We start from the raw sequence: 12322 nt of genomic DNA on the forward strand, positions 1-12322 counted from the left end.
ACTGCACGTATAGTACGAATTGTTCTTTTGCAAATTAAAATATATTTCTTTGTTCTAAATTGTGAATAAATGAAATGGCCCATCCATCAATAAGAAAGTGTTTTAAATGAGATAATTTATAATAATACCATTTATAAAGTTCTTGGAAATTGTTCCAAGGTTTCTAAGGTTTCACTTTAGATTCAGGTTCTGAGAACTGACTAAAACCTAACTATGTTAGTCTGCTAGAGCTGCCATAAAAAAAGAAAATCACAGATTGGGAGGCTTGAGCAAATAAATTAATTTTCTCACGGCTCTGGATGCTGAAAGTTCAATATGAACGTTTTGGCTGGTTTGGTTTCTCTTTAGGCCTCCCTTTTTGGCTTGTAGATGTCCACCTTCTCACTGAGTCCTCACATGGCCTTTTCTCACTGTGTGTGCATCCCTCATGTCTCTTCCAGTTCCACACTTACAACCTCATTTAATCTTAATTTTATCTCCTTAAGGACCCTGATTCCAAATATAGTCACATGGTGGGTTAGGGCTTCAACATGTAAATTTTTGGAAGAAAATTTAGTCCATAAAGCCAACAGTTTCTAAGAAATTATTTCAAAAAAAGATGTAATAGGTAAGAGTTACTTTAAAAACTTGTTATCCTAGATAATAACTGAATTGAATCCTTAAGTAGAAAAAAATCATGTCCTCTATATGCCAGTAACTCCCTTATTCATTTATCCATTCATTCATTCATTCATTCATGAGAGACACAGAGAGAGAGCGAGAGAGGCAGAGACACAGGCAGAGGGAGAAGCAGGTTCCATGTAGGGAGCCCGACGTGGGACTCGATGCCAGAATCCTAGATCACACCCTGGGCTGAAGGCAGCGCTAATCCGCTGAGCCACTGGGCTGCCCATAACTCCCCAATTTAAATTGTTGTGTAGGAACATCTTACAAATCAGTCCTTCAAAAAAGGAATTTTTTCAGCCAAATATTTCATGAGCTATACATAATTAAAAACCCTTTAATGACTGAATGTCAAATTCAGATCAGAGATACTAGTAGTTTCCTACCAGAGACACTATTAAATGCCACAACGGTTTATGAAAAAATCTTCTGTATATCAGTAAGCATACTTTTCAGATCTATCTTTCTCAGATTCTTCAAAAAGATTTCTCTGTCCTTCATTCCTCAATATTTTTCAAGCATGCCCCTTTAAAGAACAAATTTATTTTGTTTGCTAATCGTGGCCTGAAGATAGATCTGCTTCCTGACAGACGCATTTTGAGAAATGACCTTGGCTATGCTCATTGTTTCCTAGGGGTTCCCAAAACCTCTTTTCTGGTCAGAAATTCAAAGGCAAGCATATAAGCACTGATTTTAGCCACATTCCCAACATTTAGGAAGCATTTATCTAAACATTTATCTAGATTGTCTAACGTGGAATGGCCTTAGATCCTATATATATATATATATTTTAATACATTTATTTTTTATTGGTGTTCAATTTAGCAACATATAGAATAACACCCAGTGCTCATCCCGTCAAGTGCCCCCCTCAGTGCCCGTCACCCATTCACCACCACCCCTAGTTCGTTTCCCAGAGTTAGGAGTCTTCATGTTCTGTCTCCCTTTCTGATATTTCCCACACATTTCTTCTCCCTTCCCTTCTATTCCCTTTCACTATTATTTATATTCCCCAAATGAATGAGACCATATAATGTTTGTCCTTCTCCGATTGACTTACTTCACTCAGCATAACACCCTCCAGTCCCATCCACGTCGAAGCACATGGTGGTATTTGTCGTTTCTAATGGCTGAGGAATATTCCATTGTATACCTAGACCACATCTTCTTTATCCATTCATCTTTCGATGGGCACCGAGGCTCCTTCCACAGTTTAGCTATTGTGGACATTGCTGCTAGAAACATCGGGGTGCAGGTGTCCCGGCGTTTCACTGCATCTGAATCTTTGGGGTAAATCCCCAGCAGTGCAATTGCTGGGTCGTAGGGCAGGTCTATTTTTAACTGTTTGAGGAACCTCCACACAGTTTTCCAGAGTGGCTGCACCAGTTCACATTCCCACCAACAGTGCAGGAGGGTTCCCTTTTCTCCGCATCCTCTCCAACATTTGTGGTTTCCTGCCTTGTTAATGTTCCCCATTCTCACTGGGGTGAGGTGGTATCTCATTGTGGTTTTGATTTGTATTTTCCTGATGGCAAGTGATGAAGAGCATGTTCTCATGTGCATGTTGGCCATGTCTATGTCTTCCTCTGTGAGATTTCTGCCATATATATATATTATATATATGGCATATATATATATTTCTGCCATATATATATATTATATATATATCCCATATCCTGTCTAGAGCTCGTACACTTTGACCAACAGAATGCACAAAAACCTCGGCTCAGCGGTTTAGTGCCTGCCTTTGGCCCATGGTGTGATCCCGGGGTCCTGGGATCGAGTCCCACATCGGGCTTCCTGCATGGAGCCTGCTTCTCCCTCTGCCTGTGTCTCTGCCTCTCTCTCTGTGTGTGTCTCTCATGAATAAATAAATAAAACCTTTAAAAAAAAAAAAAAAGGAACTTCAATATACTGCCACTGGGGCTCTTGCTACTTCATTTTTTCCCTGTAGGGCTTGATTTGTTAAATTATTCTGAACTGCTGAGGTTATTGAGACAACACCAGTGTCCACTCCTAAACCAAATCGATCAACCAATCAACGAACACAATATATTTTATTGTCCAGGGAGTGGAATTCTAGAGTAAATGGAAGGGCTGTGGAGCGGGGAGGGGATGCGGGGGTTAGGGATGCGTACAAAAAGAGGAGACTCATTTCTCTGGCTGCTTTAAAAAAAACAAAACCACCCGTACTTACTAATTTCCCGATGAGCACAACTCTCCATCCTATGAGCTTCAGAAAAGACAGCAATTTGGGGATGATGTGTTTGTCAGCTTTCTGTCTGTTGGGTACGTGATAGCAGATGGCATATATACGTTGCCAGTCAGACACTATTTGTAGCCAGGATCCACATACGTACTTTGATTTTACGTATTATTTATTCCATGATGATAAAAGAAAGATCATGTTTTCAATCTCCTGCAGATTTGGCAGCGAATAATTATGACCTTTCTTTATAAAAGTGGATTTAAACGAGTCCATTATGACATGCCACTCTCTACATGAAGATGTGAGCAGTGAGTTTAAAATGTGGTCATTTTTTTATAAGTTTATTATTTAAAGTAACTTTTTTTTTTTTTATAAGTGAAATATTGTTGACTAGTACTGGGGAATTAAAAAGCCTCCTTGGCTAAAATACGCTAATTGACTTTCTTAGGCAACTACAATTATACAGCTTTCCCAAACATGATGGGAAAGATGTTCCTCCCAAAAGTGAAATTTTTGTATGAATAAAATATTTGCTTACTGATGTCCCAATTTAGCTTTCCACTCCTCCTGCTGGGTGACGATGATATCCAATATTAAATTTGCATTATAATAATAACTAACATTCATCAAGTGCCTACTAACGTGCCAGAAAGTGTTCTTTACTTACTACGTCAGCCCTAAATGGGATATAACATCATTATCCATGTTTTATGTAGATACCAAGGTTATGGAGGTAAAAGAATTTGCCTGTTAGATACATAATATCGGTTTATATCAGAACTGAATGAAATACAGACTTCATCAATGACTAACTCCAAAAAAGCAATCCTTCTCACCTCTCCTAAGACGTACATGGGAACAGAGCGAATTCTGGGTTGGCCTCTGTGACACTTCATACCTCTTGAGACGTAAATCAAAGTTTTGTGTGTGTCAGCACAACAAGTTATGGCTTCAATCAAAAAGATTATTTCAAAATCAGGCCAATGACAACTACTTTGTGCAGTTTTCTATCAGAATTGCTGATGAGGAGAATAATTTCTTATTCTTAATCCTTATTTCTTAATCCTAATTTCTTATTCTTGATCCTTATTTGCTGGAAAGAGTTTGCCCCAAATCTGCGTTTATCCTTTCTGATGAAGTTTTGGAATATAGGTGAGGTTTGGTGGATGAGGTCCGGAGCCCACGACCAAGATGGCTTTGGTGCAAAATGGTGGTTTTGTTGAAGCCTGAGGACTGGGCGTCAGGCTGGAAGAGCCCCGGGGTTGTGAGGGGAGGCTGAGCATATCCCTGGGCGTTGCGGGAAGTAAGGAATGGGAGGTTTTCAACAGAATTTCTGTAAGCTAAAAGGACCGACAGGGTATGGGAGGCCTTGCCCTGGTCAAGTTAATTTGTTCATCTCCCGAGTGAAGCATTAACACTAAGAAGGTCGGGAGTTCCCTGCTGGAAGTGAGGTTATTGATAAGAATACTTTTTTTCTCGTAATTCACCAAGACATTTTGTGAACGGAGGGAGACTCCAGTCCATAGGACTATAATCTCTGTAAGGTAACCCTTTGTCTTTCCTTTCCCCTCGCGTTAGGGCCGCCAGGGGTGCCTGAGGAATGTCCCGCACATCCCCCCGGGGGTGGGGGTCTTTGTGGGGTCCTCAGCTGGCCTCCTGTTCCCTCCTCCCTTTTGGTTTGTGAGTAACAGTGTTAAGTAAGATCATGGTCCTCCAACGTCCCCTTGCCTTCCTCTTATGGGAGGGGACAGAAAGAATTTATTTGGTAAAAATGTAACAATGACAGGTAGCCCAGTCATCAGATGGAGCAGTTACCTTGTAAGATTTCAGATAGAAGAGCTGATCCGAATCACGTGAACTAATAGATGATGTCAAGGAAGACAATGAATGTTGGAATCTCTGAAATGGGAAATTCTGATATTTCATTTCCTGCTTTTCTCTCTCCCTGTCTTTTGTTATTTTTTTTTTCCCACCTCACTTCCCTTTTGGGGTAGCCTTTGGGTCCCACACTCGGGGGCTAGTTCTCTCCCCCTGCCTCCATCCCTCCCGCTCTCGTGCCCTCTCCCTCTCCCTCACAGTCCCTTAGAACACAATAATACTGTCCTCCTTGGTCCAGAGGAAAACCCTGGCCTTAACTAAGATTAATTCCTCAATCAAAACAAATGAGCTTGAAAAGCTGATCCAGGGAAGGGAGGGAGGGGGGGAAATCTTTGCTGCTTAAAACACTTTCCCAGGATTTCAGGGATGTGACCCATCATTGTTTGGTAAACCGAGTCAACTAAAGGCATTCACATGTAAAACACTGCTTTACAAAGAGCTCTCAGTGGCTGGTGCCGCCTTGGGACTTGGGGCGGAAGTCGGGGAGGAAGAATAGGGGAGGACAGACCGTTAGCTGAGTGTAAACACTTTATGGGATCTGAATTAATTTATGTGCGCTCTCTTTAAAATATAATTGCTAAAAATAAAAAAATAAAAATAAATAAATAAATAAATAAATAAATAAATAAATATAATTGCTACTCAATTTTTAGGGAAGAATTTAGGAAAAAGCAAATTACGGATCTCCATGAAACATTTTAATTATGAACTGTACGGAGCATGGAAAACGAAAGGCTAACTTAAAAATGTTAAAGAAAACTGCATTTTTAATCTCTTTTTTTCTTCTTGGTCTAGCTATTGTTATTCTTTAGCTATCCCTGGAGTATAATCACCATCCACTACACAGTGATTAAAACGCTTAATTTCTTTTACTCAAATTGTATTGGTAGCTTTTCTGAGATGGGGGAATTTGTAGATGAATTATAGTAAAATATAAAAATTGTTCTGGATTATCACAAGAGCAAAGAAAACTAAAACTAGGTGCAGAAGAGAGTTTTTAAATTTTCAGTTGTACAGAAAATAGTCCAGTGCAAGGTTATAGTGAATTCATTTATTTATTTCTGCAGGAGGCCTTTGAGCTTCTGTATCATCATCACTTTTTGAAAGGAAGGTACACAGTACATGATAGAATTTTATGAGCATCATATTAGCATTATTTTGCAAACTGTAATATTTGGTTGTCTGTATATCTGAAATAAATTAGTGGAGAAAAGTTCCTTTTTTTTAGCTTGGCCTTCAATACTTAATATATTTGCATTGATATCTATATATATCTTGAATATAATAACAGTATTTTCCACTCAGAACAATAGAACTAAAGAACAAAAAAGAACCTTAAGAATCTAGTTCAATAGCCTTATTTTACAAGTAAAATACAACTGAGACCACCAAAAATAAATAGGTTTGCTCATATATGTATATGAGCCAAGACAAGAGTGTACAGAGGTGAGAATATAAGTAACCTGAATGCACTATGTGCAAGAAGCCTTGGGTCACATCTGCTGCTACAACCAGCCCTCTCTCCATTTCCTCTATAATACTCAGGTTTGGTTAAAATTTGAACCCTGGGTTTGTTCATATTCAACCAGATGCTACTTGAATTTTTTTAAAGTGACATTTTACCTAAATACGCTTACTGCCAAGGAAAGCTTTAGTATCAGTCTATGTCTATATCTCATGGTATCCCAGTTCTCACCTTATGCCCAAAGACTTCTCAACTCTTTTATTTTTAGATCTGGATTTTTTTTTCTCTTAGAATACAAAAGTCAATGCTGTCATAAATTTCTAGGATTAACAGGAAAAAATATCCTACTAAACTTGTGAACATGCACCATTTACGAATTAGAATAGTTCATTTGAAACTATTCGTAACTTCCCCTTTTTGATTGCCATGATGTAGTCACGTACCAATCTTTAAAAATTTTTTTCAGAAGAATGAGAGAAGACTTTTTTGACTAGTTTAATAGTGTTTTTCTTTCTTTTACAAATGGGTGGGACAGGCATGCATGGCCTGATCGGTCAGAAGGATGTGTGACCCTCCATCTCCAGGTTGGGGGTTCGAGGTCCACAATGGATGTAGAGATCATTAAAAAAAATAAAATTAAAACAATTAAAAACCCCAACAAACAGAAAAACAAGTGGATGGGATAAACCATCCTAAATTTTCTTTTATCCTTCCTAAATACACATGAATTTTATTGTGATCAGTTTTTGTAAATCATTAAAATAATGGTAACTTTTAGAACTATGGATACACTTGGTAATGGGTATTGTTTACTTCTTCATGAAGAAGGACCAATACTACGCACCAGGTGAGGCCGTGGAGACCTGGGGATCAGGAAAGCAAGGCCCCCCACTTAGCCCTCACATTTAGTGGGGAAGATGAGGGATGGGGCCTCCCTGAGGCCCGTGTTGTAAGGTGCCGGATGGGGACGCCTGCAGAAGGAGCATGAAGCACAGGGTGGAAGAGGCAGGACGTGGGGGCGACTGCGGGATAAGCCCAGAGAGGGCTTCTTAAGGACGCGGGGAAGGCCACGTCCTGCAAGGACACTCGTGAGGTCCTTCATAAAGCCTTATTAGCTTCATGGCATAAAATAGCTTATTTTTTCCCCAAAAAACTCTACTCTTTTTACATCAGACTTGAAGATTCTCCAGTTGAGTAGTCACCATGTATTTTTAAGGATGTTGATTCCATCAGTCCTTCCCTGAGTAGGAAATAAAACAGGAAACAGGTCCTATCTTCTCATTTAGCTCCTCCTCCTTCTCCCTCTCAATCTCATTCTCTCTGCCCACCCCCCCCCCCCCCCCACACACACACACACTGCAGAACGGGACCAAACCACATTCATTTAAGAGGCTTTTTTTGTTGCTTATTTTAAGTACTCTCCGTGGCACTACAAACAATGGTTAAAAACCCATAGAAGGCAACCAAGGATATTAGGCTCCCCTATACCTCCTCTTTTTTCCTTCTCTTTCTTACCTACTGTTACGTTCTCTCGTCCAGAGGCGGAGTCCTCCTAAGATGCACTTCATGATGAGGCTGGATAGCAGAAAATTTGTTTCATTTGTAAACAGAGTACTCTGTGTATCTTCACTAAAGAATTTATTCCCAATTTTTAAATTTTTTTTTTAAATTGGGATTTTAAAAAAATTCCAATTTTTAAAAATTGGGAATAAATTGTTTCCTACAAGTAATTTTTCCTGTTTTCCTACAAGTAATTTTCATAAAATACTAAGAACTAACTGAAAATATATGCCATTTTACACAAGAAAGTAGTGTTTAGCTCAAAAATCATTTTGTTGTTTTATTATTTCTTTGCCACACACAGACATACCAACTTTTTATTCCCCCCCCCCCCCCTTGGGAGGATGGTGGGTGGCCCAGAATCAAGCCCTGACAGTAAGAATGAAGTGATAAAGCCCAACTGCTTCACAGCCCCGCACTGGCACTATTTTACAGTAAGGGACCACATTACGGTTTAAAACACAAAACAATGAATTTCACTAATTATTAACAGTATTAATTCAATCATTTTAGTTGTTTTGTGTGTGTCCTTATGCTGTGAGTATTTTGGACGACGAAATAGGCTTATTCAAGAGCTGCTGCAGGCTTTTCTTTCTCTGACCTTGAGCCTCTTAGGTTTTGCACCTGCCCCGTTTATCTGCGACTACTGACCCCTGGCCTCGCCGGCCGTTAGCGGGCAAATAAGACCCAGCAGCTGATAACGCACCGGGTGGCCCGGGCCGGCGTGTGCAGAACATCAAAGCCTCGGCTTCCGCCCGCGGTGAAGAGCGATGGACTGAACCGCAGGTGTGTGTTCACCTGTTAGAGGGACGTTGTAGCACGTGGAGGAAGGCGCCTCCTCCGGGGCGGGCTGCAAAGGCCTGGTGGGAAGGCGGCGGCCGGGGGGACCTCGAGCTGACCTCGCCCGTCACCCCCTACCCCCCAGGTGCTCCCAGGGGCCCCGGGGGACCTCGAGCTGACCTCGCCCGTCACCCCCTCCCCCCCACAGATGCTCCCAGGGGACCTCGAACTGACCTCGCCCGTCACCCCCTCCCCCCCAGGTGCTCCCAGGGGCCCCGGGGGACCTCGAGCTGACCTCGCCCGTCACCCCCTCCCCCCCAGATGCTCCCAGGGGCCCCGGGGGACCTCGTGCTGACCTCGCCCGTCACCCCCTCCCCCCCCAGATGCTCCCAGGGGCCCCGGGGGACCTCGAGCTGACCTCGCCCGTCACCCCCTCCCCCCCAGATGCTCCCAGGGGCCCCGGGGGACCTCGAGCTGACCTCGCCCGTCACCCCCTCCCCCCCAGATGCTCCCAGGGGCCCCGGGGGACCTCGTGCTGACCTCGCCCGTCACCCCCTCCCCCCCCAGATGCTCCCAGGGGCCCCGGGGGACCTCGAGCTGACCTCGCCCGTCACCCCCTCCCCCCCAGATGCTCCCAGGGGCCCCGGGGGACCTCGAGCTGACCTCGCCCGTCACCCCCTCCCCCCCAGATGCTCCCAGGGGCCCCGGGGGACCTCGTGCTGACCTCGCCCGTCACCCCCTCCCCCCCCAGATGCTCCCAGGGGCCCCGGGGGACCTCGTGCTGACCTCGCCCGTCACCCCCTCCCCCCCCAGATGCTCCCAGGGGCCCCGGGGGACCTCGAGCTGACCTCGCCCGTCACCCCCTCCCCCCCAGATGCTCCCAGGGGCCCCGGGGGACCTCGAGCTGACCTCGCCCGTCACCCCCTCCCCCCCAGATGCTCCCAGGGGCCCCGGGGGACCTCGTGCTGACCTCGCCCGTCACCCCCTCCCCCCCCAGATGCTCCCAGGGGCCCCGGGGGACCTCGAGCTGACCTCGCCCGTCACCCCCTCCCCCCCAGATGCTCCCAGGGGCCCCGGGGGACCTCGAGCTGACCTCGCCCGTCACCCCCTCCCCCCCAGATGCTCCCAGGGGCCCCGGGGGACCTCGTGCTGACCTCGCCCGTCACCCCCTCCCCCCCCAGATGCTCCCAGGGGCCCCGGGGGACCTCGAGCTGACCTCGCCCGTCACCCCCTCCCCCCCAGATGCTCCCAGGGGCCCCGGGGGACCTCGAGCTGACCTCGCCCGTCACCCCCTCCCCCCCAGATGCTCCCAGGGGCCCCGGGGGACCTCGTGCTGACCTCGCCCGTCACCCCCTCCCCCCCCAGATGCTCCCAGGGGCCCCGGGGGACCTCGAGCTGACCTCGCCCGTCACCCCCTCCCCCCCAGATGCTCCCAGGGGCCCCGGGGGACCTCGAGCTGACCTCGCCCGTCACCCCCTCCCCCCCAGATGCTCCCAGGGGCCCCGGGGGACCTCGTGCTGACCTCGCCCGTCACCCCCTCCCCCCCCAGATGCTCCCAGGGGCCCCGGGGGACCTCGAGCTGACCTCGCCCGTCACCCCCTCCCCCCCAGATGCTCCCAGGGGCCCCGGGGGACCTCGAGCTGACCTCGCCCGTCACCCCCTCCCCCCCAGATGCTCCCAGGGGCCCCGGGGGACCTCGTGCTGACCTCGCCCGTCACCCCCTCCCCCCCCAGATGCTCCCAGGGGCCCCGGGGGACCTCGAGCTGACCTCGCCCGTCACCCCCTCCCCCCCAGATGCTCCCAGGGGCCCCGGGGGACCTCGAGCTGACCTCGCCCGTCACCCCCTCCCCCCCAGATGCTCCCAGGGGCCCCGGGGGACCTCGAGCTGACCTCGCCCGTCACCCCCTCCCCCCCCAGATGCTCCCAGGGGCCCCGGGGGACCTCGTGCTGACCTCGCCCGTCACCCCCTCCCCCCCAGATGCTCCCAGGGGCCCCGGGGGACCTCGAGCTGACCTCGCCCGTCACCCCCTCCCCCCCAGATGCTCCCAGGGGCCCCGGGGGACCTCGTGCTGACCTCGCCCGTCACCCCCTCCCCCCCCAGATGCTCCCAGGGGCCCCGGGGGACCTCGAGCTGACCTCGCCCGTCACCCCCTCCCCCCCAGATGCTCCCAGGGGCCCCGGGGGACCTCGAGCTGACCTCGCCCGTCACCCCCTCCCCCCCAGATGCTCCCAGGGGCCCCGGGGGACCTCGTGCTGACCTCGCCCGTCACCCCCTCCCCCCCCAGATGCTCCCAGGGGCCCCGGGGGACCTCGAGCTGACCTCGCCCGTCACCCCCTCCCCCCCAGATGCTCCCAGGGGCCCCGGGGGACCTCGAGCTGACCTCGCCCGTCACCCCCTCCCCCCCAGATGCTCCCAGGGGCCCCGGGGGACCTCGTGCTGACCTCGCCCGTCACCCCCTCCCCCCCAGATGCTCCCAGGGGCCCCGGGGGACCTCGAGCTGACCTCGCCCGTCACCCCCTCCCCCCCAGATGCTCCCAGGGGCCCCGGGGGACCTCGTGCTGACCTCGCCCGTCACCCCATCCCCCCCCAGATGCTCCCAGGGGCCCCGGGGGACCTCGAGCTGACCTCGCCCGTCACCCCCTCCCCCCCAGATGCTCCCAGGGGCCCCGGGGGACCTCGAGCTGACCTCGCCCGTCACCCCCTCCCCCCCAGATGCTCCCAGGGGCCCCGGGGGACCTCGTGCTGACCTCGCCCATCACCCCCTCCCCCCACAGATGCTCCCAGGGGACCTCGAACTGACCTCGCCCGTCACCCCCTCCCCCCCAGGTGCTCCCAGGGGCCCCGGGGGACCTCGTGCTGACCTCGCCCATCACCCCCTCCCCCCACAGATGCTCCCAGGGGACCTCGAGCTGACCTCGCCCGTCACCCCCTCCCCCCCAGATGCTCCCAGGGGCCCCGGGGGACCTCGTGCTGACCTCGCCCATCACCCCCTCCCCCCACAGATGCTCCCAGGGGACCTCGAGCTGACCTCGCCCGTCACCCCCTCCCCCCCAGATGCTCCCAGGGGCCCCGGGGGACCTCGAGCTGACCCCGCCCGTCACCCCCTCCCCCCCAGGTGCTCCCAGGGGCCCCGGGGGACCTCATGCTGACCTCGCCCGCCACCCTCTCCCCCCCGCGGGGATCCAGCCCTCGCTCCAGGGACAGACACCCTCGGGGCCAGCGCGCAGGTGCGGGTGCAGGTGCGGGTGCAGGTGCGGGTGCAGGAAGCGGCCCCCCCCCCGGGCGTGAGGCTCACGGGCCCCCCAGGTCACCTCGGGAGGCGCTGAAGCCTTAATTTTCCTCCAAGAAAAAGAGTTGGGCTTATTAGGTCCCCAGGGAGGCTCGCATGTGATAAATCCGGTTTATTTTTAATTTCATCAATGAGTTCGCCCTGTACAGACATTTTTCTTTCCCTTTAACGGGGAAAACAAATCCGACTTCAGTGGACAGATTCCACACTTGAGTTTCTTTGGGAAATCGTCCGCGTCCTCGGGGATTTTGCGTTTTCGTGACGCCGCAGGGTGGGGGCGGCCGGGCTGGGGCTGGGGCTGGGGCTGGGGCTGGGGCTGGGGCTGCGGCTGCGGGCGGGCTCCTGGGGCGCGGACTGGGGGGGCGAGGGGGGAGGGGGTACAGGGGGGAGGGACGGGGGGCTCAGCGCGGCCTGCTCTGCTCCTGCTCTGCTCCTGCTCTGCTCGGGCCCAGGTTCAGAAAAAGTGCCTGACACGAC

At 50.4% G+C, this 12322-nt stretch overlaps 1 protein-coding gene and 1 long non-coding RNA gene across 5 annotated transcripts in view; one reads left to right on the forward strand and one right to left on the reverse strand.

Moving 5' to 3' along the window:
• CALCRL (calcitonin receptor like receptor) overlaps window positions 1–12322 on the forward strand; it is a 102310-nt gene that overhangs the window by 33660 nt on the left and 56328 nt on the right. Inside the window, exon 3 of one of the 4 annotated variants that reach the window (XM_072811439.1) lies at window positions 8391–8561. The exons of the other annotated variants lie outside the window; for them this stretch is intronic. The gene's annotated coding sequence lies outside the window, so the exon portion shown is untranslated. The remainder of the gene's footprint in view (window positions 1–8390; window positions 8562–12322) is intronic. 4 annotated transcript variants of the gene reach the window in all.
• Window positions 5820–8668, reverse strand: LOC140624524 (uncharacterized). Its single transcript, XR_012023999.1, has 3 exons — window positions 8482–8668; window positions 7731–7790; window positions 5820–7455 (listed from the first exon to the last, which is right to left on the reverse strand). It is a non-coding gene; the product is annotated as an uncharacterized lncRNA (long non-coding RNA).

Source organism: Canis lupus, chromosome 34 (assembly GCF_048164855.1).
Source record: "Canis lupus baileyi chromosome 34, mCanLup2.hap1, whole genome shotgun sequence".
Taxonomy (NCBI): Eukaryota; Metazoa; Chordata; class Mammalia; order Carnivora; family Canidae; genus Canis; species Canis lupus.